Source organism: Cavia porcellus, unplaced genomic scaffold, assembly GCF_034190915.1.
Source record: "Cavia porcellus strain 051 isolate PalLab524CR breed Dunkin Hartley unplaced genomic scaffold, mCavPor4.1 scaffold_12, whole genome shotgun sequence".
Lineage (NCBI taxonomy): Eukaryota > Metazoa > Chordata > Mammalia > Rodentia > Caviidae > Cavia > Cavia porcellus.
Window position 1 is genome coordinate 82,089,859 of NW_026947495.1, and position 27,250 is coordinate 82,117,108.

At 48.0% G+C, this 27,250-nt stretch overlaps 3 long non-coding RNA genes across 5 annotated transcripts in view; 2 read left to right on the forward strand and 1 right to left on the reverse strand.

The window, feature by feature from the left end:
• LOC134478356 (uncharacterized) overlaps positions 1 to 27,250 on the forward strand; it is a 50,157-nt gene that overhangs the window by 6,550 nt on the left and 16,357 nt on the right. The gene's annotated exons all lie outside the window — the stretch shown is intronic.
• On the forward strand, positions 2,885 to 26,000 carry LOC134478355 (uncharacterized). The gene is made up of 3 exons (XR_010050967.1): positions 2,885 to 3,093; positions 23,084 to 23,167; positions 25,695 to 26,000. It is a non-coding gene; the product is annotated as an uncharacterized LOC134478355 (long non-coding RNA).
• The window catches only part of LOC134478353 (uncharacterized), a 54,738-nt gene continuing 33,398 nt past the window's right edge, over positions 5,911 to 27,250 (reverse strand). For 2 of the 3 annotated variants that reach the window (XR_010050963.1, XR_010050962.1), the window contains one exon: positions 5,911 to 22,073. This is a non-coding gene — a long non-coding RNA (uncharacterized LOC134478353). The remainder of the gene's footprint in view (positions 22,074 to 27,250) is intronic. The other variant, XR_010050964.1, reaches the window with a different exon arrangement.

Below are 27,250 nucleotides of genomic sequence, written 5' to 3' on the forward strand. Positions count from 1 at the left end.
GAGTCGGGTGCGCCTCCCGTAAAACACGGTCATTTGGGTAGTTTTGAATTCATTTGCCTGACACAGCCCTAAGCAAATTCCCCTGGGGCCTTTCCTACAGGACAGCAGTTTAGTGTCAGGTGCCAAGAAGCAGACAAAGACACCACTGAGGGTGGCGGGTCTTATCCAAGGTCGTGTTAATGTCACCGCCACCAGCACAAGGCAAGTGTCTTGCATTGGCTCCACATATTCCCGAGAAATGCAGACACTGGCCAATCGGATGCACACCTGTGGATGAATTTTGGAGGGACAAAGGGAAAAATTATAAAGTAGGCGGCACATTTCATTTTATGGTGGAAGCATTTTTACAAAGAATACAATAATTTATAATTTCAAAAATGTCACGATGAATGCCAGTTGGATGGAAAATGGTAGTGTTATTTGGGCAATGTCAGCCACTGTTCATTCATTTTAATATGGAGCTGTTTATGAGGTGCCTCCATGGCACTAAGCACTGGGGCACCTTGTGAGCTCTGCCGTAAGAAAGGCCATGAACACAGAACAAGACAGAGGTATTGACTCTGTTTTAAGACTGCGCCTTAAAACACCCATGGCGGGAGAGACCATGGCCCAGGCCAAGGACTGAAAGAGTATCACCCCCGCCAGTAGCTGGCACGGAGCTCTGGTGAGACATGAACCTGGAATAGTTAGCCGGGTTTGACGTCTGCAGCTTTGATGGTCAGGGCAATGTTACGGTCAATCCATGGTGTCCATGGATTGGATCCTGTTCTTGGTTTGGGAACTTTCTACTGAGTCCCTTGGCAGAAAATATTTTCAATCATGGAGCATTAGAATACAGAGTCCACCAAAGAACTGTCTCCATGCTTTAATAGTCGGCACATTAATAAGTGTCTGCAAGCTGACGGCCCCCGCTTTGAGTTCATCTTGTCAGTGTAGAGGCCTACGGTAACTTGTGTTTGTTTTAGGACGTCTCAATACACTTAGTATTAAAGTACGCACACAAGGTTTCCCGATGTACAGTTTTTGGTGGAGGCTGATAATTTATTAAATGTCTACTCCACACACCCAGTGGGACCTGGAAAAACAGCGACCCACCACTGCGTAGGCACAACCTTTGCAGCGATCCGAGGACAAACTCCAAACAAACAGGAATAAACTTTGGGAAGTTGGTTGTGGCCTAGGAAGTCAGAACTCTTAAACATAACTTCGTGAAGAGCCCGCCCATCTTATAAAGTTTCCCTCACACTCCAGACCGCTTACTTTCTAGAGGCTACTGATTGCCTTAAGATGTCTTTGTCCACACGGCTGAGTTGAGCAACATGCAAGCCACTTTTTGTGCAGAAAGGAGAAAGATAAGGTGTACAAATATTTTCTGACTTTTTAAAAATTTACAGTGCAGTTTAGTTCAAGGAGGCAATTTCTACTTACCACATTTTAAATTATCTGTGTTTATTTTAACCTCTTTCCAACACACCTGTGGTCCCTGTGCAAGCTTGGTCATGGGCTTCCCAACGCTGCCACTCAGGCAGGGGCAGGGGTGCAGCATACGGATGAGGCTGAGCTGGGGCACTCCCAGGGGTCCCTATTATTCTGCTGTCCTCTCTGCCCCCTCTTTCAGATTCTGTGCTTGGTGTGTCCGATCTGAAGACTGAGCACCGACAGTTCCCGAGTGTGCAACAGGAGGCTCTGTCAGGGCCTCTGCTCCCCTCCAGTACATCAGTGCGGGGCAGCGGCTTGGAGATTTTACAGTCAGGATCGTTCTACTAAAAAAAGTCTGGAGGATTGTTATTGCATGTGTGCGTGTGTGTGGTTCTGGGGACTGAAGCCGGGGAGCACCGAGCTACGGCCCCAACTCTATTTCTGAATTTTGAGACAGGGTCTTGCTAAGCTGCCAGTCTGACCTCGGACTTGCTATGTCCCTGCCTCAGCCTCCTGTGAAGCTGGACTTGCAGTGTGTGGCACCGTACTAGGCTCATTCCTGCTTCTCAGCAGCCCGAGGCTGGTTCCCATTGCTTTAACCATGTCCTTCAGCTATAAGATGAAGACTGTGCCTGTCGTGGGGTAAATCTCGCCTACTTTTTAAAAGAATGTTTTGTTGGCTTCTTTTTGAATGGAGGGGTTTAGGTGACATAGCTGCCTTACGGTGGGCGGCTCAATTGCTTTAAGAAAGGAACTTAGTGAATGGTCACCGTCTACTGGATCATAGGGTAAGTGCCAGCCTAACCAGCGTAGCCGCCGAGCCTGGTCCTTGTGGTCCTCTGTGTTGCTTCAGGCACTGCATTAAGCTGCAGGTCACTAATGCTGCATCCGACGTCACCTGGGGAACAGATGGAGAAAAGGGAGCTCCCAGCCCAGCCAGGAGGCCACTGGCAGAATTACAGTAATGCTTTCAGGGGTGTGTTTTGTATTAAATAAATGCATTAAATAAATAAATGTCTGGTCAGCGCTAAGGGAGTCTTCAAGACACTGTTAAGGTTTCACCAGCTCAGTGGTTTGCAGCCGTTTTGGGCCCTTTTAATAATGCATCCTTCGTGGTGTCTACATGAAACTCGCGGCTAATGCCTACTAATGTCCATCATTAAGCCATGCGCACTGTACCACGGGAGAAATAATGTAAAAAGAAAGCATGTAATAGAATCCTGGCTACATAACCAGCAAGTGCTCTGGGAGAGCTATTTTTATCAAACAGAGTAAGAAGTCCACTGGGGCCTTGGGTGGGCGCCACCCCCCTGGGAATGGTCCTGGTGGCCAGGGTTTGCAAGGTCCCTGACAAACGTGCTCTACCCTCTGCCCTGTGCCGGGCCCCAGGCGCGGTGTTTTATGGATTAAATGCCTTACAAATATTTACGTCTTGAGTTTAAACAGTGAGGAAGAAGGGAGGAAACGGACCTTGTCCGGGCTGGTGGCAGGTCGGGTTAGGGGCCTGAGAAGACAGGGTGACCTCAGCCCCTGCCCTGGAATGCATGCACTCGGGCTGGGCTCTGGGTCTCCACCTGCGTTGCAGTGTGCAGAGATAAATTCCCGGGACAGTGCTGATGAGCCTCGTTCTAGGCCACCCGGGCAGGAGTGGATGGAGAGCCTCCTGCATTCCCGGTAAGAGGCTTCGGGCTTCGGAAAATGAATGCCAACCCTGCTGTGGTGAATCTTGAGAATCTTATTTGCTTTATAAACAAGGTGAATGCAAAAGACGACTGTGCATATTTTTAGAACTTCATTTATAAGCCATGCTGTTTATAAAGCATTATTGTTTTAACATTCGTGTGACAAAATGATCTTGATTATAGGTGCTCCAATTGTATTTGTTTTCTTTTGCGAGGATTGCAAATTAGAACGTATTGAGAACGGAAATACACTGAGGAGGAAGAAGTGTTTCTGCCAGGCAAGATGAATTATTTTTAGTTTGGGGCTGAACTCTTTAAATATCTAATATTGAGTTTTGTGATTTCTGTTCCTGCTCCCTGCTATCTTTTAAAAAAGCTATTGTGACTTAAATTGTGCTGGGAATAATGTAATAAAACAAATTAATTATATCCTTCACCGGAAACATGAAAAGCTGTCTTACTACCATTATCTTCTACTAAAATTATTTCCAGGCATTTTAAAAAATTTGCCTTGCAATTTTTTAAGTTTTAAGATTATTCACCAAAATTGTTTGCAATTTTTTCATTAGATTTATTTTTATATGCTGTGCTTGAAGTTTTCAACCATAATTAAAATCCTAATGTGTCTTGTGCTCTGTGCCCTTTCAGGAGTGTACATCTGACAAGATTTTAAATATAGAGTAGCTATCCTGGTTACAGACAGCACGGACTTCCCGGTGTACCCAAGACTAATACAGGTTTTCTGAGTTTATATATTTACATTTACTTTCTAAAGGGGTAGTTGAGGAGAAGCAGAATAAAAGACTCCCCACGTTTTATTTTAATATATTGCATGGCTCGTTGCTTTGAGGGGGAAAAGACAGGTATTCTCACACACAAAGACCCCCAGCTGTGGGTGACCCTGTACTTCTTTCTCTGACTAAGGACCTCACTCCATAGCCAGTAAGTCCTCTAGTCTCGGCCTTACGAAAATGGATCGGCCAGCCAAGCGAGCAGCAGAACCCCCGCGCAAGTCAGGGAGCAGCAGCATTGCTTAGGTGACCACGGATTCCACGATGGGTTCATAGCTCAGTTAGTACCTCCACCTGCAGGATGCTAAACGAGGGGTTTTGTTCATTTTTCAAGCTGATTTGTTCTCTTAACTGCTTTTAGTGCTGTAATACCAATGTTTTCTTTTTTTAAAAAAAATGAGAGACTTTGCAAGTCCCTGAGGATTCTTTCTTTCTTTTAGAGTTAATGATTTTCTTAGCACATTTGAAGTAAACAGAATGATTGAGAAAACAAACCCTCCTTCGTGTTTTCAGCTTGGGGTGATAAGAAGCTTGCCTTTTGCTTCCCAGCAGTATTCAATCCTACAGGTTAAAAGAGTGGACTGTGCGTTGCATTCCACAGAAAGGTTTCCAAAGGCAGAAACCTCCCGTTCGGGTGTGCTGTTTTGTGGGGCATAAATCCAGCTGGACACAGAATCATTCGAACCAACTTTGGATTTTTAGTGTGATTTCTTTGCTTTATTTTATATGTGACCCCGGCAAAGCCACAGCACAGCTCCTGATTTAATTTCCCTGCAGACCCCTTCTGAGGCTCGCAGGTGAGCAAAGGTCAGGCGGGAGGGCCTTCTCTCCCAAGTGTTCTCAGCATGTGCAAATGGCCCTGCTCCTTGTGTCCACAGAGAGGAGAGCCTCGCCCTGTGGGGACTACCGGAGACTTTCTGATGCCCGGGGACAGTAGAGTCACAGGCAGTCTGCAGAAAGCCTGGTACTGACCCAACAGAGCTGTGAAACTAGAAGCATGTGACAAGTGTGTGTGACAGTTGTGGCCGCAGCTACCCAGACCCAGTGCCACCCCGCGGTGGGGAGTGCGGGGCTGTCGCCCGGTGTTGCTCTGGGAGTCCAAGACAGTCTGGCAAGGGACCCTGTAGTGCTGTCCAGAGAATCCCAAACTGTCCCCCACAGAACTCAGCTCTGCGTTTCCGGCCCAGACGACACTCCGATTAAATTCAGGGTGTGTTTCTCATTTTAGAAAGCTGTGCGTGTGCTGCCATGGTCTTTTCTTAGATAAAAACATAGCCACACTCCTTCCCTACAAAGCGAAACCAAACACATTTAGAACACATGTGGGCCATTTCTCTATGGGAAAGGCCATTTGCGGTTAACACAGAAAGTATTTATGGTTTCACTGTTAATTGTGGTTTCTTTGTATTAGCCAAAAAAGGTAGCGTTTTTCATTGTAGGAAGAGTAAGAAAGCAATTGCCTTTCTAAAAACTGTCTGTGTTTTCTGGAGGAAGTAACTGAATTTATGATCCGTCTAATACCAAAGGAGTTTATACAACTAAAACTGTGTTTCCAGCTTGAATGGAAGTTTACTTAAATTGTCTTAATTGTACTTTGGTACATTGCCATGAGTCAAAAGGCATAATCAATATATATATATATGATATAGGAACAGTTTATTTTTTATTCATATTTGTTATCTAGGGCTATTAAATGTCTCTTCTGGACGAATGCTTTTGAAAACTGATACTTTCATTTTTGAGAAATTGTTAATTTTACAATTTCTTAATTTGTAAATGCTAATTCATTCACCCAAGTCAGTGGGCTAGCTGCCTGGGTCACTTGTTTTATTCTCTTTGTCTTATCTATTTCTAATTTCCTTTCTCTTTTTGAATTAAAAATTGTATAATTGTTAGAGCATTGAAATATTTTATTTCATAGTTTAAAATATGTTTATATTAAACCATTAAAATAGTTTAATATAATTTCCTTTCTCTTTTTGAATTAAAAATTGTATAATTGTTAGAGCATTGAAATATTTTATTTCATAGTTTAAAATGTTTTAATTTTAAGTTACATTTTTCAAGGAGTCTGTAATGTGAGTGAATGAATTTAAAAGGTTAACTAAATATGAATGTACATTTGTAGAGTCTGTACACTAATTTTTTTAGCAAGCAATTCCACAAATACTGGTTGTTAAGATCTGAAAAGTTCACATACATAGTAGAAGGTGCGAAGGAGACAGCTGGGAATATTAGGTCAATAACACAAACACTAAGAGATTAATATGTCAAGCAATATTTCTAAGTATATTGGCTTTCATTACCTACAAAGAAGAATAAATTTTATAATATCATTACTATGCAATTTTAAGAATTATAAGCAAAATATATATATGTAGTGTTATACTTTATTAAATTTCATAAGAAAAACAAATCAAGCCAGGAACTAATCTCTAATTTCTGTGTGTGAAAAACATTCTTTATGAAAAGGCTTGTAAGTATAATTTATCAATTTAATCACATACATTTATGTGTATCTCATGAATGTATGTGGAATTGAGTCTAAATGAATATTTAATGATGTTAAAAGTAGTTTTCCAAAGATCTGCATTTATTCAAAGTTCATGTAAAGGCTGTTAATTTAGATAAATACTGTTCTGTCCATTGTTAAACATTCATGTAATTCTGGGTTTTAATTTAATAGCTGCAGACACCAAAAACTGTAGTACATTTAAACTGGTCAAATATTAGCATTCAAAACCACTCCAATAAAATATTTAGAGATTTTGATACATATTTTGCCACATCTTTGACTTACCGACGGAAAATGAAACTCGAATTTATCATTATACACAGAATTTTAAAGCTTTGATTAGCTGACACACTGTAAAAATTTCTGTCTCAGTAAAATGCATTTCATACAATGAATAATACTAAACATCAGCGTGGTCATATTGTTTGATATATGCCTATATAAACTTATGGGTTATTTTAAAATTTATTGATAACTGTAAGAAATGATTTTCATGCCTTCTAGTGATTTTTATGTTTAAAATTCTTAACAGTTTTAGCGATGGAGTTTTATAAAATGGAATAAATGATCTTCTGCCTACAACTCACCTAACTTCATTTTAATGAATATATTGCATTTTCTTTTTTCTTTACGTTGCTAACACATCAGATGCAAATCACTTCTGGCCCTGGGTACCCTGGGTACAGGTGTTTTTTTGCATAGCAGAACAAATGTACTTGTTTTTACTGTTATTTTCATGTACATTCAAATGGTGGTGTGGAGCAGACTCACAGCAAAAGCAGATTTTGCTAAAACCGAGATGCTTTCGCCAGGGGAGGCAGTAGGTGGTGGTGGTGGGGTGCAGGTGACGCCATGCCAGGTTCCGGCCTCCTGGGCCAGGCCGGACGGGGCAGCAAGCTGGGCCCGCGCCTACTTCTCCTGCACACCTTGGTCCGCTGCGTCGCCGCCGGCCGCCTGTAGAGGGCACTGCTCAGCTGCCACAAAGAAACCCTAGTTAGGCGTCTTTTCTGCGGCTCTGAGATGTAGTTAATATTCATTATTTCTGCAAAGCATTCGGTTTAAAAAAGAATTCATAGTTCATCTTTAAAAAACGTAGAGGCATAATTGAGACAGAAGAAATCCCTCTTAGGTATCACGCGGACTTTCGGATTCCTGAGGATGTTAATAAAAAGGCACAAACCGCACTGTGCAAGGCCCTGCTAGTCCGCCCTCTTCCTCCCCTCCTGTGCTTCTGGAGCTGGGGTGCATTTGCAGCACCCAGATTTCATGACTGTGCCCAAGCCTGGCTGTCCCTTTGCCTCTAGGGCTCCCAGAGAGCAGGGTGTGGAGGGTGATTACGTTTGGGGAGAGGAACCGCAGAGCTTGGAATTCTGTGCCCACCCCAGAGCTTGTAAACAGCTTATCTCTAATGGGGGTGAAGACTGCATGTGAGGTTGTGTGTGGCCCGCTCTCGCCCGCCCCATGGGAGAGCCTCCTGGGTGGCAGGTGGGGCTGTGGCCTGGGGGCCCCGGGGCCCTGCGGCCTGGCACAGCCCCCGTCCACCCCGGGGGCTCCCCCTCTTCCCGCAGAGCTGCCCTCCCACCGGGTCTGCTGTCTCTTTGCCCCTGGTGCTCTCTACCCGAAAGGGTCTCTGGCTGTGCTTGTGCAGGGGGACTTCAGCCCCTCTCCTCTCCAGATCTCAGTGCCACCCACACTCTGAGAAACCTCTGTGCACGCTCAGCTTCCTTCCCCACCAGACATGGGCCTGCGGACCTCCTCAGTAGCCGCCACCCCACCAACCCCTCACATCAGGTTGCCCTGCTAGGAAGGGGGTTTTCTCAGGCCAACGCTTTGGTTCAGAAGACACGGGAGCCTCTGTCACCACTTGGCCGGTCATCCTTCCCCTTCACTTACACCTGGACATCAGACCGGCCACAGTCAAGTGACAGCCCGCTCAGAGCTCACCCCGTCCGCGTCTCAGCATGAGAGCCCCAGCCGCTCAGGGGCCCCGAGACTCCTCCCGGCTGGTCCCTGGCTCTCTGCTTGGACACAGATCGTGTCCAGTCTCCTGTGCCTTGAAGATGTTTTCTGGTGTGAACTCGCTCCTCGGTCATCTCACACCTGGCCTCGGTGTTCGCTTTAACAGATTCTGCGCACACTGGTGTCTCGACTGTTCCTAAACACCCGGTGCGAGGTTTGCTGGACAGTGAGCAAGTCTGTTTGTTGTGAGATTGGTAGTGTCTGGGGCTGACGGGAGTCGGGTCTCAGGAGAGGATGCTGAGCCCTCTCCGCCTCGGCGAGAGGCAGATAAAGCACCGCCGACTTGAGTGGACTTTCTTGAACCGGAACAAATTTTACTCTGAGTAGGAAAAATCTGTAAAAGTCTTATTTGGTGGGAGATTTGGGGTGCTTGCAGCAGTGGCTGGTCACAGCCCCGTCCCTTCCGCTCTCCTCTGCCTTCCCGTCTGTCCGGATTAGACGTGTGTCAGGGATGCGGTGTGGCCGCCAGCGCAGCCGAGGTGCCTGTGTCGTCCTGTGAACAGTGATGCTGCTCCGCCTAAGCACCAGAGAAGCCGAGGAGACAGAGACCAAGACTCCCGATGGCGGAAGACTGCCTTCACACGCCTCTGTGTGTTTACTTGTCCCATTTCACAGATAAGGCGACTGCGATTTGCAGAGGCTGTGTAACTTTTCCAATATCTTACACCCAAGAAGTTAGGGCCCTGGGCTCGGAGATTTGCTGTTCCCTGATCTTGTACTCTCCGAACACCTTCTGCCCGTTGTCAGCTCGGCTGAGTGCTGAGCTGCTCCCTGCGGCCAGGCTCAGGGTGTGTGCTCTCTGCTGGCCCCGGCCAAGTCCAGAGTCGTGCGGCAGAGCTGGAACCGTCGTTACCGTGCTGCCTCCTCTGCTGATCTTCTGTAGAGGACTGCTCATCCCCACGGCTCTAAAGCCGCGGGATACTTAACCACTACTTGGCAGAAGCTGCGAGAAGCCAGGGCTTTTTTCTGGATGACAGGACTGGTGCCTAGGACAATAAATCAGAGTTTTATGTATTTTATTCTTTCCTTTTATTTAGGTGGTAGTTCGGTGCTGTCCTAACTTTTCTTTAAAACCTATCACCACTGGTACAGGTCTGCTTTTTACTTGCTGTCTGCCTTTTCCAGCTAAAACGCAGGCTGTGTGACAGGAAGAATGATGCCAGGTTTCTGTTGTGCCTGTGACACTAGGAGATGCCCAAGTACTCAGATGAGCGGCAGCGGTCAATCGAAGCGTCTGAAATTGGGTTATCGGGGTGGCGTGGCGTGGTGGAACCGATCAGGAGCCTCCGAGTCACAGAGCCATCGAGTGAGGAGCGGCACAGAACAGAACAGCAGAGTGTGAGGGCTCCGCCTCCCGAAAACAGACCTCGTGACACGGAAAGCAAACTCGTGCTCGCACGCCAGCCGTGCAGCTTTTAGAATAGGGCAGTAGACTTTTGTGTCAGGGAGCACGAGCCGGTTTCTCAGCATCTGTTTAGGGATAAAGTGGGGCTTCAGTGGAGACGGGTTAGAGCTGGGCGTACTGTGGTTGGGAGGGAACGGGCTGCTTCGTTAGAGAAAGTTTTAGTTGTAGTGTTAATCTAAGATAATATAAGCTGTTAATGAGTTAAAAATACATCTAGGCCTTCATTCAAAGACAATGGAGTATTTTTCTTAGTTTTTAAGCAGTTGCAGAAAACGACCAGTTCATAGGAAAGAACAGAAAGCTTGCTATTGACATATTGCTTTGGGGTTTTGGTAAGCTACTTTGGTCATGATTTCCTCCCTATATGTAGGGTAGAGGAGTGGATTTGAATTCGACCCATCATGATAGCAGAGCAGGGGTTGAAGGCACCAGATTTTCTCCGTCCTCATGCTGAGCTCCTCTGATGGTTCTTAATCCTATTCTCCTTTATGTTCTTCCTTCAAAATCAATAACAATGTTCTTAATAGTAATGTGAGTGTCGATAGTCACTCAACAGGCAGACATGGTGGTGCACGCCTATAATCTCAGCACTTGGGAGGCTGAGGCAGGAGGATCCTTTGAGTCTGAGACCAGTCTGGGCTACAAAGTGAGCTCAAGGACAGACTGCACTGTATAGTGAGACCCTGTCCCAAAAAGACCAAAATAAATAAATAAATAAATAAATAAATAAATAAATAAAGTCACTCAACTCTTCCTGAGTACTTACTATGTGCCCGGTGCTACTCTAAGTATTTTGTGGAACCTCGTTCCCTCAGTAATTCTACGAGGTGGGCACAGTCACACTCACCCTGCAGAAGTAGTGAGAGCACAGAGACAGTGAGTAATGTGCTCAAGGTCACACAGCTGACGTGTGGCTCAGAGAGATGACCACGCCTTCAGGGGGCTGCCAGGGCTGTACTCTGAATTACGTACGAGGCCCCTCTTCCTGTTCAGCTCATGCCATTTTCACTGAGCTTAGCAGTTTTGAAATTTGGTGGGAATGGTGCTTTTCTGTGTGTCACCCTGCATGGCTGCCCAGTGACGCTGGCCAGGTCCTCGCCGACCCCGGCCGGAGGGAACTGCCCTCTCCTGGTACATCAGGAGCCCCTGGAGGCCTGGCTGTGGCTGGCCATTGTCACTTCATCATTTGGCAGCACTGGCAGAGGCAGCTTCTGGGAGCAGAGTTGGGGTTCTGGTGGTGTGATTCCCACCACAGGTGGAGGAGGGAGGGAGGCTGGGGCGGGGCCTCGAAGTGGGGGGGACTTGGAGGTGCAGCCAGGGCTCGGCACGCCCCTGCTGAGAGCTGCGGATTCCAGAAGCCTGGGTGCACTGGGCGACAGTGGAAGAATCACAAGAAAACAATGAAATCAGAGTTCTTAGAGACGGAACAAAGCGCCTGACCCATGTCAGAGGGTACATTTCAGACCGCAGTGGGAGGTTTGCAGTATCAAAGGATTAAATGGTAGGGGGAAATGTACCCAAACCACATCAATCACAGCCGGTCATCGTCCATCTGTCCATCCGCCCATCTCCAACCCCCTCATCCATCTGGTCACAGTCTGTACACTTGGGACCTGGAATCGGGACTGGGAGCCATGGGCTGATCAGAAATGACATGGCAGACATCCTGTGAATCATTTACTTTAACAGGATTAAAAAGACATTTATTGGAAATACAATTTTCAATACCGTTATAATGAAATGTAAGCGGATGCTCTCCTATGTGCCTTTGTCTAGGTTTGCAGTCTCATAGGAAGCCTCAGCCCCTCTCTGCTTCCCATGCTCAGTACTGACAGCCTGCAGACTGGGGCACTTTTTGAGAGGTGGAGGACACCCTGATTTTTCGGACACCCCACCTGAGGGTTGACGATAGCGTGAGCACTCCCTTATGCTTATAAACATTGCGTGTGTGGCCTGCCTGGGCTGAAGACTTGTGCTTGGTGGTCGGTTTCTCTTCCCACCGATTCCTCTCTGGCTGCAGAAAACCTTTGAGGAACATGGAGAGACGTCTCTGAAATCCATGCCCCAGTGGTGGCGTGGGGCCATGAAGCTGAGGCCAGTCCCCTCTGCCGGGACCGAGCGCCTGACTGACAGTGTCTCCGTGGGCGCACAGATCCAGCATGCAGCAGGAAGTGGCTACTTGTCCACAGTTTGATAGTTTGATGGGAAGACACGGACAGGGGTGGGGGTCCTGCTCAGTGGGAGAGCACCATGCGGGAGGCCCTGGCTCCCATCGCCAGCCCGAATGAATACGCAGAGCGCTTTGCCCACATCAGAACAAGTATTCACATGCTGCGTGCTTGCAGACCGGCTTGGGGGACACTGGGGTCCTTGATGCTACTGGCCCACTCCGCCTCTGCCTCTGCCTCTGCCTCCTGCGCCGCTCCCAGAGCACCTTCTCTGCTGGCCGAGTGGCAGCTGCAGTGCTCAGCTCCTTCAAGGCACTGGGGTCAGGACGGCGGACTCAGTGGGCTTGAGTTTCTGCGTGTGGAGAAGCCTTTCCTTCCCTTGATTGCCGGTTTTTCCAGGAGCACCTGGACGGGCAGGGTCGGGGGTGAGCAGCTTCTAGGCAGCACGCAGCCCAGGGTAAGGGAAGGGTCTCCAGCCGGGGCTCCAGTGGTGGATTTTCATTTCATTCCCATGAATGTTTTCGTGCTCAGGCAGCATCTGCACACTGTCACCCACCCAAGGCGCAGGCTGCTTCAGTTTGCTTGGCTTTAGGGAACCGTGATGAAAGTGTGTTACATCTGACTGCAGGACCGGAATGTGACAGGAGTTTTTCCTGCTTAGAAAACTGTCGCCTTCTCTCTGATGCTCACTGTGTGAAAGGCGGACACCTCTAACACGGCGTTTGTCTGGATTTGGTTGGCAGCTGATCAAAAATAAAGAGCCAATGAGCTGATCACGTCGACATACTCATCTAGAATGACAGTGCGCTTCGGATGGGAGAGGAGAGCAGGTGTCAGAGGACCTAACCACGGCAAGAGGAGAGGGGGCCGCCCCAGGAGGAGCGCAGTGTGTGGCGTGTCCCGGGTGGCCGGCGGCTGGCTCTAGAGAGGGCAGCTGCTGTGCTCCCCGCTGTGAACCCCTGAGCTAAGCCAGTGGGCGGGAGCCATGGTAGAGAGGGTAGAGAACACTTGGGAACAAAGCCCTGGCCTGGAGTGGCGCCGGTCTGCAGCAGCTGTGTCCCTGGGTGAGGTCCGGTCTGTGGGCCGAGCGGGGCTGATGGCTGAGCAGAAAGCTGGAGAGACAAGAGAGTGGCCAGCTCGGCAAACAGAAGCTGGGATCCAAGCACAGATGTGAGTCGGAAGCGAGACCGGACACCGAGGACGCCAAGGCCAGTGGCCTCAGCCGCTCACCTGCTGCCCGCGGGCCAGGCAGAGGGCCGGACCCAGGGCTGGTTTGGGAGAGGACGCGGCGCTGCGGTGAATCCTCATGCTTTCAGGAAATCACGTCAGCATTCCTCAGTCCGCGCTATTCGGAAATGCAGATTGCAAATTTAATTTGTTAATTCACAAGCCTATTTTTTACCTGTTCAATTTAATACCATTCAAATTTGCCAACAAGTGATATGCCAGTTTCCTGCCAGACCACTCGAGACGAAATGGGAACCATCAGTGGCTAAATAGCTTTTCTTGACGTTGAGTGAATTTCCAGTTTCCTATTTAGCAATGATGCATGAATATAACTGACTTTAATAGGAAAATAAGGCCTTTCTACACTTTATCTAACCCAGGTCTCACAGCATTCTGCTCACTAAGGCCTCGGCGTGTAAGCACAGCTTGCTCTGTGAAAGCGTGCAGATCTACAAATAACACACCCATGGGTGTGCACAGTAACCAACCCGCTGTTTTATTTAACATCAATTTGCTTTATGTGGCAAATATACAGGCACAGCAAACATACTTTATTTAATTCTTCTAACAGTAGAAAAGGTTGTGAGAGGTTAAGTCACTTTATATAAATCGCTAATCCACATCTTCTCACACAAAAGCTTCTGCTCCCGCTCCCGCTGGCCCCCAGTGTGTGGCTTTCACGACTGCACCTTTTTCTCGGTGAAAGATGGTCACTGCTTTCCTGTCCCACCCTTTTGACCCTGAAGCTGGGGGGTGTGCTAAACTTGTGGCCAGACACATTAATTATATTTGACGCCCCATTTCGAATGCCCGGGACTGAATCCCGGGCAGGAACCTCGGAAGGCGCATGGATAACGCACACTAGGGATTTATTCCTAAGGGTACCAAAACTTTGGGATTACTTCTTGATAACCACATCAAACACAATTCTTGAGGCTTGGGAAGACAAAAATACTCCTTGGAAAAACAAAAGAAAATTAGCAAGAATTAGTCTGGACACAAAAACACCACAAGAAAAACTGTATAACTATAAGCCCATAAATATATGTTAATAAATTTAGCAACAAAAATATACAGTACCTCACAATGTGACTCGCTGGAAAGGAACGTCACCGCGTACCGGGCAGTGACAGCATGCGAATGCCTGCTCCACGGTGACAGTCAGTGTGCCAGGGAGCCTTTCTTTAGACCGAGTATTAGGGAAGAAAATTGCATACTTGATGTCTGGTGGTTTCTAGTATGCTGTTTTTGTTTACGGGTTGGGGAAATGCCAGTGGTTTCAACAAAATAAGAATAGAAATTGTACATTATTATGAAGTTATTTTAAAAACAACAGATGCAAGGCAGGTCATGGAATTTTTTTTTTGATTGGTAGGCCGGAGAAGGGAATCAGATTCTAAGACGTTCTTGAAGGACCAGGACATGGTTGTTATCTGGATGTCCCTAGCATTCATACTATGACTATCTCCCCTGATGCACACGTCATGGAAACATCTGGGATCCTGGGGTCGTGGTCCTGGTAAGCTCCTGAAGGCTCAGCAGGTTTCTCTCACATGCACCAGGGCTTGTGTGTTTCAGAAATCTCCATGGCGCTAGAATGCAATCCACAAATCTGGTGTTTTCCTTCTGAGCTTTTCTCCCGCTAACGCTGCTCACTGGGCTGATTCTGTTGCCTTCATGCGGGGAGCTTCTTGACTCGTCTGGCTAAGACCTTCAGAGTCTCTGGTAACCCTCAGTATTTCACCTCCCCAATTCTGAGAGAAAACAACTGTAGTCTGCGGGAGGGAGGAATCCCAGCAGTTATGTGCAGGAGGATGCTCTTTGCTTCAAACCCTTGGCACACGTGGCACGCACTGCTTTATGGGCCACATAGGGGACTTAGAGGGTAAGCAGGGGTCATAGATGATGGTGTGGCCACCAGGGAGTCTTAGAATATATATATAAATACATATTTATATAATATATAATACATAATATATAGATATATATTACATATAATATATAGATAATATATATATAATATTTAAGATATAAAAATAATAGACCAAACAGTGACTCACTGCTGTTTCTCAAGAAGCTGTTGCCTAACTGGTTTAAGTAATTTCTCAAGTAGTCTGCTTACTGTAAAGATTGCCTGTAATGACTGAAGGGTAAAAGGCAGCCGTCTCCAAGTGGACATGGCTGTTACCATTTCTCTCATTTTGAACAGTTTCTAGACCACTATATGGTCCTTCTCAATCCCACCTATAAAGTCAGACATCTAACATTTTCATCGTCACAGTTTGGTGGCTCGCTGTGACGGCCGATGGTGCATGTCTGGTGGGGTCACACATGTGAACACACTGACTTCTCCCTCTGTGATCCGCCTGTGCCATCTTGGCTTTTCAGTGACAGCAAAGGACAGGGGCTGTGCCACACGGTGGGTGCAGGTCAGGCCGGGGTGTCCGGTTCACTCATTCTGCCCAGGCCCAAAGGACCGGCTTCGATGCTCCCAGTCGCCCTGGGTTGGGCCACTGTCCGGGCCATCCCCACTGTGGTGGGGACGGGGACTCTCCTCCTCTGTGCCGCTCTCGGCGAGAGGAGCGCTGAGGCTGGCAGGCCCTGACGGGAGAGTGTTGGAGCTATTTCCTCTGGCTCCTTCCTTCCCAGGTGCGCACCTGCTGAGCGCAGATGGTTCTCACGCCAGCCACGACGCTGCACCTGCTGCCGCCCCTCCCCCCAGGATGCCCGCCCTTCCTGGTGGGGTTCGCTCATCGGCCTGGGCACTTTCCACAGGCCTGGTGCTCTCTTGGGGATGTGAGAGCTCTGCTCAGGACTTCCACTTGGGTTACAGTAAAGTCTGAACACCAGTGATAAATGCAGCCCAAGGTGCTTGAGAAAGCCGAAGCCGAGGAGAATTGGGGGGCCAAACAGGGTATCCAGATCCGAGGCAGAGGGAGAGTACTGTGCCCCTTGCAGTGATTCCTGAGAACATCTGTTTGTGAATTCACGTCCCAGAACAGAGCAGTAGTTAAGTTCCTTTGGGACATATCCATTTCTGGTGTCAAGGTGTGCATAGAAGTTTAGGGTATTTTTCCATTCTTTCTGCTGGGCCTTCTCAGGGGCAGGGGACACTGACCTTCCTGGAGGTGGCCTTGGCCTCGGAAGCTTCTCTCTCAGTCTCTGCTGCTGCAGCCACACAATGAGAAGGAACCAGGCACGGCCGGACCAAGCATGTCTTCCAACGGCTGACGGATCCCGCACGACCAATGTTTGATCATGAAGAACTAATGTGCTATGGCAGTGAATGTGTAACAATGATACTTTGTAAAAAACTGGTTATCTGAATGTCAGCTATGCACTAGAAACTTAATATACATGCACTCCATGCTTTTGGCTTTCATGTAAGAATTGGCTTGTCAATAATCTTATCCAAAATAAAAGAGCACTAACGAAAAATCACTTGACAGAAACATAAATAATGGTACAATTACAAATAAATGCTAAAATAAATTTATATTTTTAAACATGTAGGTCAAGTTACATATGGAAAAGCATAAACAAATAGACATTATTACTTCATTGTCCATAATTATTTCCAGTCTATTAGATTATAAATTCCAGATTCTTTTTTTTATTTCACAGCATAACATGATGTGAACAAATACCTGTTTTTCAGAAGAAAAACAGTGCCCTGTGGGTACGGCCGAAAGATGCACGCATCTCTGTAATTTTGGTGCTGCTTTTTGCTAGCCATGTAATTTTGCTTTGATAAATAACACATGGAGCTCTTGGCCTTGCCGGCTGACCACCCCAAAGAAGATGCCTAAAGACACTGTAATATTTGCAAATGAGTTGGGTCAATGACCACAGACAATGCCTGCTCCAAAGCAAATAAACATGCAGAAGGGGGTGGTGGGTGCAGCCCCTGGAGAGCGGCGGGCAGAGGGCAGAGAGAGGGACAGCAGAGGGCCAGGCGGTCAGCTCTGGAGTCAGGGCTTCAGAGCGGGTGAGCTCTGCCTCCTGGACTTCGCCTTCTGCCTACTGGGACCCGCTTTGTTCTGGTTCGGATGGAAAGATACCGAAGAAGTGTTAATACAAAAACCAAGGCACAGCTCTCCACCCAGATCCTCATTTTCCCGCTGTCTAGCTCTTCGATCTTGGGTTTGCCTTTTCTATTCCTTGACTTCCTCATGTGACAAATGTGATAAAACCTGGATTTTAGAGTTGAAAGATACAATCTGTCCAGTAGGACCAGGACTCGGCACAGTACCTGTTGTGTGGTAGGCAGTCTACCAAAGTTAGAAGTCACGCGTCTTTCCACTTACCGTGCTTTTATGGAGTAACTGTTGGTGGCAGGTCCTGCTCTGGGCTCTGAGAGGGCCTTCCCTCTGGGGTACAGTTTCTGCCTCATGCTCACCGTTATGGTTACCACGCTTCCAGGTCCCACCAAACAGGTGCGCACAGCGTCTCAGGCATAGTCAGGAGCTTTGACTGTGCTCCTTGCCGATGGTGAGCACTCTGATGTCCTGGTCCTCTTCTGGCCTCTCTGGCTTCTTGCAGCTTTTGCTGTACTCTTTTCTAAGCTCGCCTGGTTCATGGTGTCTTCCAAGACCACATACAAGGAGCTACTTGCATGGGTGCAGTCAGTGGTCCTTAAACTTGCATCAGACTTGTGTAGCACTCTGATTAACGATGTGTGTCCACTGTGTCTCTGGCTCATTCAAATGTTTCTCCTGTTTCACGGAATGCAGTGTGTAGAACACGTGTCCTTCAGGTCCTGGGGCCCAGCGGCTACTCAGGCAGCGGGCCTGGGGAGTGACAGTGGCCGCCAGCGACCTTGCTTCACTCCTGACCTTTGGATGCATCCCAACAGGGAGTGGGTGCTTGTGGAGGCCACACGCTGGCCTCCTTCCACTTACACCACATTGTCCTCTGCCTCAGGGATGCCCACACCAGCAAAGCTTGAATTTAGCTTCCCGCAGCGTCTGTGGCAGCCCGGCTCCCATTAATGGCTGTGGTGGAAACATGGCCTGATACCACTAATTCATTTTTCATCTGTGATGTTAAATGATAATCAAACACTAAATGGCCTGCTTACAAAGAAAGTATAAACCTCTCGAGCGTCTGGTTTCACGTGCCAAACGTATACATCATGAGATATAACTCAAGGTCGCCAGCCAGAGGGCTTGGAAGAAAAGTCATAATTTAAGAAGTTAAAACAAAGCATGGTTACATTTTACAATTACTTGAAGGTAGAAACTTGTCTTTCCCTTATGCCTGTCAGAGAACAGGGTCAGGGCAGGCCATTCAGAAGAAGCAAAAGCCCCTCTAGGAACCACAGCGCCACACTCACTAACCTTCTAGAGAACCTGCTGGGGAGCTGTCCCTTCCTGTACTGTCGCCAACGGAGTTAAATCAAGTTAAATTAACGGAGGGTCTCACAATCCGCAGAGAACACTTACACTTTGCTGTTTTAAACAGGCAGTACGGAAGTTGCTGAAAACTTGGTCAGCTTCAACGGAAGAAATGGGGATTTCCTGGTACTTCACGCTCATATAAAGGAGATAGGAGGGAAAAGCCAAAGTTGATATAAATCATCGCACTGTTGGGTGGCACAGGCACAGCATGCATGCAGTGAGGACAGTGAAGACAGAGTGGGGCCCAGCACACAGGACCGGTCCTGCCCTGGACTTGCGGGCACTGCCGTGAGCAGCCTGGCCCAGCTGCGAGGCGAGCAAAGACTGACAGTGAATGAGCGGGTGCTGGCCTGGGCTCTCAGAAATGTTCAGATAATTGACTTATTCTCAAAGCAGACCTATGAGAATTTGGAGGCAAAAAACCAGGAGGTGGGAAGGATGGGAAAGAAAGGGAATGTTTAGCAAAGAAAATTCAAAAGTTGTTAAAATGGTTTTTAAATTTCTGTCTTTTGCATTACACATGTCAGGTGATTTGGTCAATGAGAAGGAGATCTACCTAACACTATTGTAAGGGAGATTCATTACCTGGCAATGTCAGAGGAAGCATCTGAGTTACATTAGGTAAATTCAGTACCATCGGAAACTTTGTCCTCGTTATGACTTGTGTCTCAGTGTCCCCCAAAGCCTCGTGTGCTCACAGATGGGGCCTTTTGGAGATGGCTGGATCCATGGTGTGACCCTGAGACTAAGGGTGCTTGGATAGGGTGTAAGGGTGTGTGACAGCTACATTAGTGCCCTGACTCGTCGAGCATGGTCCTGGCAAGGCCCACAGCGGGTGCGGGTGGTACCGCCCAGTAGGCTTGCTGTTAACTGGCTCACTGGGCTTCGTGGTCATCTTGAGAGCACAGAGGTGAGTTCATGATGCAGGGACAGAGATGGGAACACTCACAGCAGCCAGGGAAAGGGACAGAGGGGCCACTGTGCTGGTGCTGGACCACTCATCTCTGATCTTGCTTCTATGTGGAGGAAGTAAGTCCCTGCTCTAATGCTCTTACTTGGATTTTCTATTAAAGATAGCTCAGCTTAATCCCCCGTGGAAACAAATGTGAGTAAGTGATTCCTCAGAAGCCTACCTAAGTGAGAAAGAAAGGTGTTCTCTGCCGACTGCAGTTCTGGTGGCAGGAGAGACTCCACACACCTGACACTGCCCACACGCATCTGTCCCAGCAATGGCATGAGCAAGAAGACTTTCCAGGAGGACTCAGACCAGGTGTTGACATCCCCAAGTGGGGCATGATGCCATTTGCAAGGGCTGGGACAGGGAAGAAAGAAAACTGCATTTGGAAAAGCTGATGTGAGAATGTGATGCCCTGAGTGTGTTCCCACCACTGCTGACCTGGCTTGGACACATGGATTGAAGTCTGCAAAAATGTTCCCAAATATTAACGGCAGCTATCACAGGGAGGTGGGGTTTTAGAATCTTTTTTGCCCTCCTCCTTAGAGTTTAATTTATTGAATGTTTTAAAAAAATTACTGCATATTTTATGCAGTCAGAAAAATAGTTTTATCACTGTGAAAATCAAAGAAAGAAAAGCGAATAAGAAGAAAGGTAGCCGGGATGCTACAGAGAGACACAGAGAAGGGGCGAGGGGAAGTCTGGTTAGAATGGGGGCCATGAAGAGGGCTTCACGGCCCACGAAACGGTCTGCAGAGGGCAGAGTTTGAAGATTCAGATGAGAGAGGGGATATGGGAGGGAGGAAGGCCCAGCAAAGGGGAGACAGGAGAGGGTGGATCCGGAACTGTGTGCAAAGCTGGATCCTGGTGAGCAGGACTCATCCTGACCTCAGTGAAGGAGGCTGAGAGTGGTGAGAGGGATCAGGGGAGAGTGGAAGGATCCCCAGTGGGAGTTTGTGGTTTCTCAGGAAGCTGAGGTGTCTAGGAGCACCTTGGAGGGGCCGCAGTGCACACTCACAGGGGCAGGCAGGAGATGAACTCCCTGGCTAACGTACAATTGGCTGGCCCGGGGGAAGCCTGGCAGTGTTCAGCAGCAGAGCCCACAAAAGGTGTCCAGGTCTGCCCCATATTGGGTGTGAGCTGGAACAAGAATTCTCCACTGGGCGGAACGTGGATGACAGGATAGCTCTTGTGTAACACTTCTATTGTGGTAGAAATCTCGGAAAGTGGAAGCAAAACACAGTCAGTGATACGGGCGTGGAAACCAACCCAGGGTGATCCGTACTGAGCACTTTTTAGAAGTGCAGAATGTGGGAAATAAAAGTGGCTACAATGTAGCTGTTTCCCATCAAGACACTTAGAAGGGAGTCGGGCACGTGCTGTGTGAGCCTGAGTTTGCCCTGGAAATCAGAGATTATAGACTCACCTTGAGATGTGCAGCCGAAGGAAAGGGGCTCAGTGCCTTTTTAAATCCACCAGTGAGGCACTGGCACTTGGCACTCGGCGAAGACTCGGTGGATGATGAGATGACTGCACAGAGAGGCCACAGATACCCAAATAAGCAGGAGGCTTTTGGAGCTACTCTGGCTGTAGCAGTGGGAGCTCCCCTTGAAGGAGGTGCAGTTCTCCGAAGCGGGAGAGAGAAGGCACCCTATGTCCTGGAGCCGGGTGGGTGGGCTGGGGACCAGGCAGAGAGGAGCGCGGTGAGCACTGCGTTGGGAGAGTGGCTGCAGTGGCCTGTGACCCAGGACAGGTCAGCTGGGGTGTGCAGGACATGAGAAAGGCATAGGCATCTTCAGTGCAAGAAACGTGGGCATCACAATTAGTTCTGATGAGAAGGAAGTGGCAGGCTCGTGGGGTGAGGGTGGCACCCAGCAAGGGCACCCAGCACCCTTGCAGACGGTTCTTGCACAGCGGGAGGGGAAAGTGGGAAGCCAGGTGGCACAGTTGGCTAACACACGCTCAATCCAGAGGGCTTCTGTGCCCCTCAGTGCCCTCCTGTCTGCCCCTCAGCCTTGCAGATGATGTGGTGTCTTGGTTTGTGTGCCATCTGGTGCTGGGGCAGTCATCGGCACCAACGGTCTTCAGACTGTGGCCCTGTCCCTCACCGCCTGCAGCCAGGCAGTCCTGGGGGCGTCTCTCCTGTCCCACCCTGATGCAGGAACCATGTCCTCTTTAGTTCAGCAATATTGTTCCTTATTGCTTATCTACGCAGTAAGGTCAACATGTGATGTTTGAGGCATTTGTAGGCAGCAATGCGGTTTTCCACGAGATGCTTTTGTTTTGGTCCTGGAGATGGAACTCACAACCTTATGCTACCAGCAAGTGCTTGCACTGCTGAGCTAAATTCCCAGCCCTCGGTGAGGTGCATTTTATGCAGCGTAGGCTTGCCCCGCCGCCAATGTTCCTTTTGCCCTGAGACTTCTGCATGCTATTCCCAAACCTGCCCCAGGAGCTTTGCTTAAACAGATTTATAACCCCAGCAAGTGTACCCTGGGGGAGAAGAGAGACACTGTTAATTAGTATCTACCAGACCCCATGGGTGACTTATATTTTTCCTTATATTCTCTTGGAACGGTATCCGTTAGTTTCTTACTGTAGCTGTAACAACTTGTCCCAAAGTTAATGACATGCAGCCCCACAAAGGGATCCGCTTGCCTCTCTGGGAGCAGAGTTCTGAAGTGAATCTCGCAGAGGGTGGAGGGGTGGGCAGGCTGGTCCCAAGGCCTCACTCCCACGAATCCCTCCCAGGTCAAGCCGAGCTCAGGGTACAGCTGATCATCCCGTCTTTGTGGCCTGAGCTCGCCGCCCTGGCTGGTCTCGCCTCACGGCTCTCCCTCCCCTCCTGCACGTCAAGGAAGCCTGGATGTGTTTATCCCCGGGACAGCTTCCAGCTCTCTTCCTTCTCTTCTCAGCCCTCTTCCTGTACCCTGCTCCCCTATATATGTACAGATGCACCTGCGAACACCCAGGTGTGCATGCACACACTCACACACCTGTTCCCTTACCACTGCCACATCCCAGCTTCATCCTGAGGTCCCAGCTGAGGCGGCCCCCCATCGACTGGGCATGTTTGTCATGCACTGCTATTGTGACCTGCCCATCCCCTCAACATGGCAACACTCCTTCACTATCATTATTAAATCTGTTCCAAGCCGAAAGCTTGGCTAGGGAACTTGTGCGCAGCCTTGGGCACAGCACGGCTGTCCTTGTGCAGAAGAGCCTCAGCAGCGTGTACTGACTGATGCCCTGTGATGAGGAGTCTCATTTTGGGGATGGAGAGTGAAGACATATCTCTCCTGAAACATAACTTTCAAGAGGATGGGCAACTTTTTCTATGCACACCAGCAAGAACCTGTCTTCTCTCAGAGTACTCTTGGGTTGTGCCTCTGAATTCCAGAAATTTAAAGAAATCTAATCATGGCCCAGGGTTATCGTAGAATACCAGAGAATGCTGGGGCTTGCTTCTTTGTTTTACGGGCTTTGGTGATTTTCATCCACAGAAACTTACAGACACAGAGCCATGAATTCACAACGGGACCTCACTAAGCATCTCTTTGACCTACAGGGAGGGCCGCTGGCCCCAGGTGAGTGGAGGGCTCATCTTACACCTTTGATGTATTATGCCTTCAAAGAAGGCTGGTATTTCTCTTCCCACTAAGTGTTGACCCTGACCTCCTACTAACAAGTATTTCTTTTGTCTGTTCACAAAGTGTTTTCTCTTTCATTACACAAATTTCATTCTGCCGCTGTGTTAAATATGTGTGCTTTTGCTATAGTCGCCCACACCGGGCATGTGCTAGTATCACATCTCCCTTTCTAGTAGATAGTTCTTTAAACATAGAAGACTATTCATTCTTAGCTCACGGAGACTCTAACAAGGGTCTATTCTGCTTCCTGAACCTTCCTGAGCTGAACAATGTGCGCCATATGGCCTCAACAAACACTCCTTTGCAGTGCCTAATTTTTTTGCAGCCAGCTTTCCCTCTTGAATGTATGTGCTCATGTGATTTTGCATATGCTTCTTTTATATAAGATCCAGATTCTTTGCTCTTCTGTTATGTTCTTTCATCACTGCTTCAAGGTCTTTAGCTAAAGTAAAAGATGACAGTGTCATCTACATATTTGAGATGTCTCTGGTCCTTGAGTCCTTCTCTTTATTTGTAGAAACCTTGAAAGTTTCCTCAAAGCAGGGGGTAAAGAGTCTTAGTGAGATACCACCTATTAATTCCACACTGCACACTGACCTTTACCACCTAATTTTCGAGTTAAATGTGACGGTATCACTTGTGAAGCCACGTTTGGGGGCACTTACCATGTGGCTCCTCCATTGCTTCTTTGCAGGGTTCCTAACAAAGCGTTCATTTCCATTAAGTTCAAATTCTTTTCAAATCCCACAAAAGCCATACAAAACAACTTGTTTGTTGTCTATGGTTCACCCTGCTCTGCAGTTTGAAAGCAGATAAAAAATAATGCCCCACTTCAACTACCCACACAGGCTGGGTTACCTGGGTTGCTACACACTGTTTATTATCTGTAAAAAAACAGGTCTCTCTAACCGAACTTGCAGTCCACAGAGAACGTCAATCATAATATTAATCAAATGATTACTAAAGAAGCTGCAGGACTGAGCGAATGAACACCGACTGGCACACGGCTGCACTTCCAAGTCAGTTCAGCCGGCCCCGGCACCCAATTCAAAATGCAAGTGAGAAAACAGAAAAGAAATCCAAACTGCACGGGTGTCAGAATCACCCGGCACACCCGGGAATGCAGACACAAGCGTCGGTCACTCCCGCGGTGTCCGCACCGGACACGCTCCTCCCCGTGGCTGGCCGGGCGCTGGCCGTATGCTCTCCCTCGCTGCCTCCCCGCTCCCTGCCTCAGTCTCTCCCCCTCAGCAAGGCTTGTCTATGCAATGGATTCCACGATAAAATGGCTGTGCGTGGTGGTTCCAGCTGACGACTAGCAGGCGGAGGCTGGAGCGCTGTAGGAAGATGTTTTATTTGCTCCCTGTGGCTGAGTAAGGCATCACTCCAAAATAGCCGCTTAAAACAACAAATATTTATGGCCTCGCAGTCTTGGGGGTCAGGAACCCGGGTGTAACTTAGCTGGGAGGTTTTGACTCAGTTCTCTTCTGAGCTGGGGCCGAGGTCTGCTCTGAGGCTCCCTGGGGCGGGGCAGGAGAAGCACTTTGGGGTTCACTCGCTGGCTGCTGGCCATGGTGGCTTCCAGTGTTGGGCGATGTCAGGAGGTGGGGACTTGGGGGTATTTTAGGGGCCACCTACTGCAAGTTCCAAAGGTGATTCTTGCCTCCTCTCCTGCCCTTAGCATTTACATTTTGCTTATTTTCTGCAGCGAAGCATAGAAGTGATCACTTATTCCTGTTCTGGCACATTGGTAGTGTGGGAATCCTCATGAATGAATGGCTTTCTCTTCCCAATCCCTGCCCCACTCCGCATGTCCTTATTGAAATCCAAATTAGCCCCACTGTGACCCCTCTGCCTACCTCCAGGGATGCCAGTGTATCCCTGGAAGGCAGAGGGTCACGTGCCCAACTGACCCTCTGACATTTCTCAGGTACACAAAATACACCACCTCCTCGGAGAGCCATCACCCCTTGTCCTGAGTTCTCTCTCATACCACCCTCTGTGCACTTGGAGAGGCAGTGTAGTCAGATGCTCAGTCCTGCGTCACTGGGACCAAAGCTCCCCGTATGTACAGCTTCAATGAGAGGCTTTAATTTTTGCTCACGGTTTCAGAGAACTCAGTCCATGGTTGGCTGCTGAGGGAGGAACCCTCTGCTGAAGGTGTGGGGAGCAGGACCGCTGAGTTCACGGTGGCGGTAAGCAGAGTGGGGAGCAGCGGCAGAGAGCGAGGGGCGAGGGAGCAGCCCTAGACCCCGTGGTGGCACTCCATGACCCCCCAGGAGTTGCTCCACCATGCCCCCCAAGACAATGAGGATGACAGTCAACTTAGTCATCGCAGCCTGCAAAGCTCAGAATTGCACATTCGTAAAGCTGACACTCGCTGTTACGTACTTGATTACTTTTCATTATGTAAGCGTTTCTGGTTGTTATTCTCTTTCTTCTTCTCTTACACGTTGCGCATCAGTGTTGTTTGTGGGACACGTCAGGACAATGTCGGTGGAATTGCTCATCTGCTCCCTTCCCACCCTGTGACTTCCTTCAACCTGAAATCCCGTCTGATTCCTCGTGGGCTCCTCCAGTGCAGGACCGACACGCATCACTTTTTAACACAGACTTTTGGACTTCAGACCAAGTCTGAGTACGAATGGTGGCTTATGTTTTCAGTTTTTCTTTTACCTCTCAAGAGTCTAGGAGCACAATGCCTCTTGTGAAAATGCTCAACATTTTAATTTTGACTTAACTTGAATAAAGTAGCCATCCGGACCCCCTACTGTTGCCTAACTGTGACTTTTTCCTCATTTTTATGTGGATATGCATAAGAAATCTGGACCTTCTGCCATACAGGTCAAGACGAGCCTGCCTAAATAAGAGTGGACCCAGCCTGTCAACCTTAGCCCAGTCCTAATTTTCCTTAGAGCATCTTCTGTTCTCCTGTGACCTCAGGGATGCATTTTTACCCTTATATTAAAAAAATACACAATTGTTTTTTAAAAGCACAAGTAATAATGCCTAAATATTAGTAAAGATGATAATAAATTATGGAAATGTTGCTTCAGACAAATAACAAAAAGGTGAGGAGATACTAAAATTTTTCACAACAGGGTTTCTCTGAATCTTTTTTCTTTCCATGCAAAATTATTCCAAACCTATGCTTGGAGAATGAGAACCTCGGTGCATGCTGTCTGGCTTGGTTATGCATATAAGGTAAAATATGGAGGATTCAAAAATATAACAAGGAATAAAATCAGAAAACCTCCAATGATTATTTTTGATGTTTTAAAATGAAAAGAGAAAATGGCGGCTAAATAAAAACTAAGTTTTTCATTGCGTTGAAAGTACACAAACTAAAGAGCAGGGCTCCGTGCCACATTTAGAAATTGTTTAGAAGTTGAATTCATTAAAATATTTTATAGTTCAGTTAGTGTTGTTTCAGAAGGGAGTTCCAAGGAGAATTCAAACAAGAGACATGCCTAGGTGTTCAAGAAAATATGGGACCGGTTTTAAAATAACTTAGTTTACTAAAATGTAAAGTATAAATTCTCATTTGGAGTCAGTTTCTACCAGCTGTCTTGCAAGTATTTATGATTACAGCATAAAGCAATCTAGAAATGAATAAAGGAGTGTGACTCACTTTCTATAACATAGCTCAAAGCTGGTGGATTTGCACTCGAGGTCTGTGTTAGAGACACATTTCCCTGTGATCATCCTGCAGGCTGAGAATTGCAGTGCTGGACAACACTGCTGATGGGAGAAGGTAGGAAGACATACAGCAGGATGTCTCCTTCCGAGCGCTGCGGAGAGTGCATCCTTCCAAGCTCTCGCATGTACAAGCACACTCTGTGCTGTCAGTGTCCCGAGACCACATCATGTCCCCACGGGAAGGGTCAGCCTGAGGTGACGGCTCCTGTGTCCCTGAGTCTACTATGGTGACCCTCAACCCCAAGCAGTGGAAGAAAGCAGGACCCTGAAACCTTCCAGAAAATATAAGGCAGGAGTGAGATGTTGAATGCAGTAGCCACT